A 7,336-nucleotide genomic window follows, 5' to 3' on the forward strand; every position below is an offset into this window, starting at 1 on the left:
GAAGCAGAGAATTGAATCAGTGACCTGAAAGACAAGGTAGCAGAAAACACCCAATCAGAGCAGCAAAAAGAAAAAAGGATTTGAAAAATGACAATAGTTTAAGGGACCTCTAGGACAACATCAAACATAACAGCATCCACATCAAAGGGATACCAGGAGGAGAAGAGAGGGAGCAATAGATCAAGAACCTATTTGATTTTTTTTCCCTAGCAAAGGCTTCTTGCAGCCCCCCCCCCCCCCATATGGGTGGGCACCCTAAGCCTTTTTGTCCTTCTCAAACATGCTGCTTTATTGGTTTCTTGAGGTCTCATGTCACAAAAGAACAAACTAAACACAGGGCATATAGGGTTGGGCTGGGAGCACAGGCATGTGGTGGCCTTGAAAGCAGCTCTCTCCCCCTTCAGTCTAGAACCTGCCATGTGTAATGTGTAATTAGTCAGTCTTTGGGGGGGGGGGTTGTCAAGTGGCAGCATTTCAGCAGGTGCCAACAAGTAACTTACAACCAACTGGCTGAACACCTTTCAGGCTGAACACCTTCCTCCCAGACCTCTCTGGCCCAGGATCACTCAATTTGCTCAGTCCTTGCTGCCTTCCCCACTGCAGGGGAATCTGTGTTCAGAGAGAGATGACACTTCTGAGTTGGTCCCCAGCTCTGGGCACAGAGGAGTTGGAGTGGGGAATTTAGGGAATCACACTTCCTATGGCCCTGGGGAAAGAACTAGGGAAAAAAGGTGACAGGGGTGGCCAGCTAACAAAGGGCCTTTGGCTTTGTCCTGGAAAAAACAACAGAGAAAGACCAAGTGAGGGCCCCCAGTTCCCCTACTCCCACCACAACACACATGCATATTCAGAATACAGAGAGAGGTGCCCAGCACATTCTGTATTCAAAGAGCACGTCTCAACAGTTCCAGAAGAACCGAAGTTGTTCAAGAGTTTTTTGTATAACCAGACAATGCAAATTATAAATTAGTTTCCTTAACAGATTCTTCTTTGATTTACAAAGGATCCTGCCTCCTCAGAAAAGACCACACCGTGTTGGTGGCTGCTGATATCCCCTCAAAATGCATTATAAAAGGAAGAGCCACCATATGTGAATCAAAAGGTTGCTGTAACATAGCAATTTCAGGGACATTCTGAACCTATTTGAAAAAATAATGCCTGAAAAGTTCCTTAGCCTGGTGAACGAAAAACAAAACAAAACACAAGTCTAGGAAGCACAGAGAGTCCCAAATAAGATGAACCCAAAGAGACCCACACCAAGATACATCATAATTAAGAGGCAAGCGGTTAAAGACAAAGAGAGAATCTTTTTTTTTTTTTTTTTAATATATCTTTATTGATTTCAGAGAGAGGAAAGGAGAGGGGGAGAGAAATAGAAACATCAATGATGAGAGAGTCACTGATCTGAGCCCACAGCCCGGGCATGTGCCCTGACCAGGAATCGAACCCCGATCACCTGGATCCTAGGTCGATGCTCAACCACTGAGCCACGCCCAGTGGGGAGACAAAGGGAGAATCTTAAAAGCCGCAAGGGAAAAGCAGTTAGTTACCTACAAGGGAGCTGATTTCTCAACTAATATAATGTTGCACAGCAACTGTATTTGAAAAATAAAAAAATATTTTTTAAAGAAGTGTTTTTTAGCTCTTAAAAAAGTGTTAGTGTGGCTCGTTTGGTTGAGCATCATCCTGTACACTGAAAGGTCACCAGTTTGAGGGGGCACATATCCAGATTGCAAGTTAGATCCCTAGTTGGGGAGCCCTTTCTCTCTCTCCCTTCCTCTCTCCCTTAAATCAATGAAAAAAATCTCACATATTTATAAAAATAAAACATTTTTTTAAAAAGTGTTTTAAAGCTTAAGGATTTTGACATATCCCAAGTATATGTAGAAAGGCACTGTGTGTTTGTACATACACATGAACATATTTAGCATACACTAGAGCTATGCTTTGCTTTCCAGCCAACAGCTACCAGTCTGATGAAACTGATGAGCCCTGACAAGGCAGCCACATTCCTGAGGTTGGCTGTAGGTCAGACTATCCCAAGATAATCACCAACACCTTTTATCAAAGAGTGAGGACCTAGCCCTGGCCAGGTGGCTCAGTTGGTTTCTAGTGTCGTCCCATGCACCAAAAGGTTGAGGGGTCGATTCCCAGTCGGGGCACACATGTAGGCTGCAAATTTGATCCCAAGTCGGGGTGCTTAAAGGAGGCAACCAATCTATGTTTCTCTCACATCAATATTTCTCTAAAATCAATAAACACATTGAGGATTAAAATTTATAAAACAGTGAGCAGAAAGGCAAAAAACTATGCAACACAATGATGACATGCTCAGAGCAGATGCCTTCCTTTTATGCTTTAGAAGACAGAAAGGAGGCAATTACTAGTGAGCAAGAACTATCAGCCCACTCCTCCTACAGTTGACTGTCGAGGAGTAAGTGGTTAATCTGTACAGTCATTTCAAGTGTTTCCTGTGGTTAGCCACTACACTTCAGAACAGTGGTAAGAGAGTGCGACTTGACCAAACGTCCACAGGCAGGGCCAGGGCCTCTTCAAATGGCCTCTACCAACCAGTAACAAAGGAGACTAATTAGCTGTGGCAGAAAATTCCCTGATCCGTTGCCACATCAGTCACTCAGTTGCCTAAATGAGAAAGATAATGATTGTTACCCCTGACACCTGCCTCTCTCTTAGCTCCACATTCATCACTCAGTCCTATTGATTCTACTTCCCAAATATGTGCACTTGTCTCCACCCTTACTGCCGCCCTACTAGCCAGAGCCGCTATCGCCTTCCACCTTAACTATTGCAATAGCATCCTAACTGGCTTCCCTGTTTCACTGGTGGTTCCAGGCTTTCCATATAGGTAAAACTTAAGGATAGTAAGTGAGGTATGAACACTTCATTCAAATTAAATTTGTATAGTAAACACACTGTTTCTACCTTGGGTTTATGTACGTTCAGGGTGTGAGAAGACTGTTTCAGAGATGGCTATTAGAAATTGTCAAGCAGTTGCTTTCACACGTGTGATCATATAACTAGTTGAATTTTGACACTCGTATGAAGTACCCCTGATGTTAGTGGCTACAGTATAAATAGGTGCTGTGCAAGATTGCAGGGCTTTTACTTAGATTGCATGTTTATTTAGTAAGCAGGATTGGCTACATAGTTTGCCGAGCCCAATGCAAAATGAAAATGTAGGACACTGTTCAGAAATTATTAAAAATTTCAAAACAGTAACAGCAGAGCATTAAACCAAGTGAGGGGCCCTGTGCAACTGAACAGGGTGCATGTCCATGGTGCAAACTGCTGGTGAAGCTTAGGGTGGAAAGAGAGAGAGTGTGTATGCCTGTGTGTATTTGTGTGTGAGTGTGTGTGCGCCCGCACGCGCTCAGGTGTAGATTAATAGAGATTATGGGGGGACTGGGCCCTCTCTAATCTCTCCAGGGCACCACCACTGCTTCCCTTCTTGCTCCTCCCTAATCCATCCCACTGCATTCAACCTCACTCAACCGCATTCAATAGCCAAAATGATCTTTTACGTAAACATGTATTAGGTCATGTCTCTCCCCTCTTTAAGCCTGTTGATAGCTTTCCACACACCATAAATAAAGTGCAGTATTTTTTTGGTGTTGTTATCCTCACCTGAGGATATTTTTTGCATTGCTTTTCAGAGAGAGTGGAAGGGAGGGAGGGGGAGAAAGAGAGAGAAACATCAATGTGAGAGAGACACATAGACTGGTTGCCTCCTGCACCCACCCCACCCCAGAGCTGACAGCAAACCCAAAACACAGGTATGTGCCCTTGACTGGGAATCAAACCCATGGCCCTTTGGTGTGTAGTCTGATGCTCTAACCACTGAGTCACACTGGCCAGGGCAAAGTGCAAAATTTTAATCATGTCCCAAAAGGTCCTATTTACTCTGATCCTGATGACCTACTTAATTTCATATCACTCTTCTTCACTTGAAACAGTCCAACTACACTGGCCTCCTTTCATTTTCTCTAATGTACCAAATTCTTTCTCATCTCTAAGCCTTTGTACATGCCATTTCCTCCATTTGGAACATTAGATTCCCCCTAGTCTTGCTTTTCTTTCAGAATTCTTACCACAGTTTATAACCATATATTTACTGCTATGAGGATTTGTTTATGACTGGCTACCCCACCATCCTGTAACCTTGTTGAGGGCAACAGTGATGTTCATGTTGATGATTACTGGGTGCTCAGTACTTAGCACAGAACTAGGCATGTAATACATGCTCAGTAAATATTTGTTAAAGGATGAATGAACTTTCAAATCATGCAGGCCCATACATAAGAATTGCCTCATTCCAATGGTTCTAACCTGATAGTATAGGATCCCTACCTGGAGGCAGGTAGCCATTGTCATTGGCTAGGGATGACCCCAAATGGTCCAATCATCTCCTTTATAATCCATTTATGTATGCCATTCATTGTTCCATCAATAGTAACTTTATCTTCAAGTCATTTCATCTTGTTTAATTATAGCTGTTAGTATAACAAGGTTCTATATGTTAACCATCTTCTCTGTGTTCTCTTTAATTTTTCCTGTATCAACTTTCTTTACAGTTTTGTGCAGGAGCACAAAAGTTAGTCAGCAAAAGCATTACTTTTCTTCATGCTGATGCTCTGGAAAATATTATGCCCTAAAGAGAGATGTTAACTGCCCTTTCTGATTCCATCACTCCAATTAATGCTATAGAAACAGTACTTTTTATTCTGTGTCAGCATTCTTAACTTTGTTTACCTCCCGAAATTGTATGCGTATTTTAAATTGGTTTATGTACATGTGTATTCTTCTGGAATGGACCTATATTTTATTAGCTCCTCTGAGAAGTCAAAGACACACCCCCCCAAAGTGCCCTGAGCTTTGTTTTGTATCTTTCTTTATTTCTCCCTATGGGTGAGCAAATTCACAAAGTTGATTGTGTCCTTTCTCTAAACTACTTGTGTTATGACACCAAGATGCTTCTTAACCCGTTTTCAAATGAACTTGGTAAACAAGCCCTCAGGTTAGCAGAGGCATTCTGAACCATATGAATAATAAATACATTATGAAATATCCTGTTTGAAAAAAGAAGCATCTGAAATAATTATGCATGCATTTAGCTACTCACTTTTGTTCTTATTAATGTCATTAATATTACTTACTGTTTCTCATTACTTTTCTGCATGACCTGATTGTGGTCAATCTGGCCTTAGGGACTATGTCCAGTGTTAGCTGTAGAAACCACCACCACAAATTTTTTTTAAACTCCAAACATGACTAAGAACAAGGCTTGGATTTAGGGCCTAAAAATAATTCAGTTGGAATGTGAAGAAAAAATTAAGAAGGCATTATACAACCAGCCTTCAGCACAGTCGTACTTCTGTATATATGATATCAGGATACACAAATTTATTACAATGCTTTGGGGTTTATTTACAATCTGACCTTTTGCAATTCTTGGGCACAAAATATATGGGTTTTTATTAACCAGAATTTCTTTGTTTCTCTCTCTGTTCTCTTGCCAGTGAGATTTTAAAGATGTTTCTTCCTTCACTTCCTTCTTTTCTTCCTGGTACTCAGTGAGAATCTATAATCACTGTAACTTGAATGGATGACACCCCACGTTAACAAATCAGCAGGAGCAGAACTCCCGCTGGGGGTTTCCTTCTGGATCTGACCATTTAACTGAAAACGCATTCTAGCAATATTATTTTTTCTTCTATGATGATTAGATGCCAACATTTGGCAAATTTTATATCTTTTTTCGAATTATATCCCACGGCGCCTCTCCTTCTCTCCCCCCCCCCATACGAATGTGCTAGCAAAATCACACGCTGCCAATCCAGAACTTTAAAGAAAGAATTGGCAGGGTTCTCAAGCGTCAAATCTCTCGGTGCCAGAGCTACGCGCGCACCTGGGCTGATAAGGAGCGTGCCAAGGCTCTCAGGGGGGAACTTCTGGCACGACCACCGCGCTGGGGCGTAGACACTGGGCCCGGGCTGAGCAGAGCCGAGCCTACACTCCTGGGTTTGCTTTGCTTGTTCGTCACCCAAATTAGCGTGAAGTTTGCAGCTCCGTGATTCTGGAGCTAGAGCTGCTTCCCCGCGTGGGATCAGGGGCTTTTCTAAAGGACGCAGGAGGCAACGAGGTACAGCAGCAGAGTCCTCTGCAGCCCAAACCTCCCAGCGCTGGTGGGAGCTGGAAGGCACGGATGCAGACCACGGGGCCTTCCCGGCGGTGGCCGGCGCGCAGCTGTCCTTGACCTCTCCAGCAGTCCGAGGCGCGCGCCGGAGAAATGAAAGTAAAACCTGTTTTGGCGCGGACCCAGCTGAAAGCTGGCGACAAATGGGTCGCATCCTCACAGACAACATAGACAGCCTGTCCTGGACAGGGTCCGTGCGAAGAGCCAGACTTGCAGGGGACTAACTGAAAGGAAGAGATGGAAAATGGGAGACAAGTAAGAAAAACAAAACAGGATGGCGAGGCTCCTGGAGACAAAGCAGACGCGCAGTAATACCTGCTGTCTGCGCTGGGGACAGACCCGCCGCCTAGCCGGGTCCGCGGGTGACCACCTGCGGCCGGCCGGGAGGCCCCCACTAGCCAGCCAGCTGCGGCGCGCAGTCTGACCCTTGGCGTCGCGCGCCCTTCCCGCACCGGAGCCAGGAATCCGCCCCCCGCCCGCCGCTGAAACTCCGGTCCGCTCCGGTGACTGGGGGAAGAGTCCGCAGAATAAATTACTTTGGCACGCCCTTCCCTTCCCCAGGTGCAATGTCCAGGGTTCCGTCCTGAGAGTGAAAAGGCGGCCGAGCCAGGAGCGCGCGGCCCAGACCAGGCAAGGCGCGCGTGACCCAGCCCGCGCCCTGCCGCCTTCCCCCGCATGGCAGAGCCAGTATGGCAAAGCGGGCGGGACGCCGAGGACCTGCTGCGGGCATGTCACACAGATGCGGAGACCAGAGGAGGGACGCGACTCGCCCAGGTTCATGCAGCGAATCGCCGTAGAGTGAGTGCCAGTGGCCTCGCGCCCTCGGCCTCCCAGTCCAGGCCCTGGGCTCCAGGACCTGCTCCTGGGGGAGTAGGTGATAGGACACCAGAGGCCCGCATTCAAGTAGGGAGCCTGAGTCCCCTCCCCAGTTTGGTCCCCAAAAGATAAATAAGAAAGTGGAGTCAAGAAGCAGTGATGGAAGAGTACAAAGGGGTGACAAACGTGCTTGGGGCGATTCGTCCTGAACAGGCATAAATACTTGGGCGGGGGCTAGCACCCTCCGCTCCCCTTTGACGAGACGATGGCCCTCGTTTAGAAAAAGTCCACGCCGCGCCCCAGTCT

This window comes from Miniopterus natalensis, chromosome 11, assembly GCF_054644295.1.
Source record: "Miniopterus natalensis isolate mMinNat1 chromosome 11, mMinNat1.hap1, whole genome shotgun sequence".
In the NCBI taxonomy this organism is placed as follows: domain Eukaryota; kingdom Metazoa; phylum Chordata; class Mammalia; order Chiroptera; family Miniopteridae; genus Miniopterus; species Miniopterus natalensis.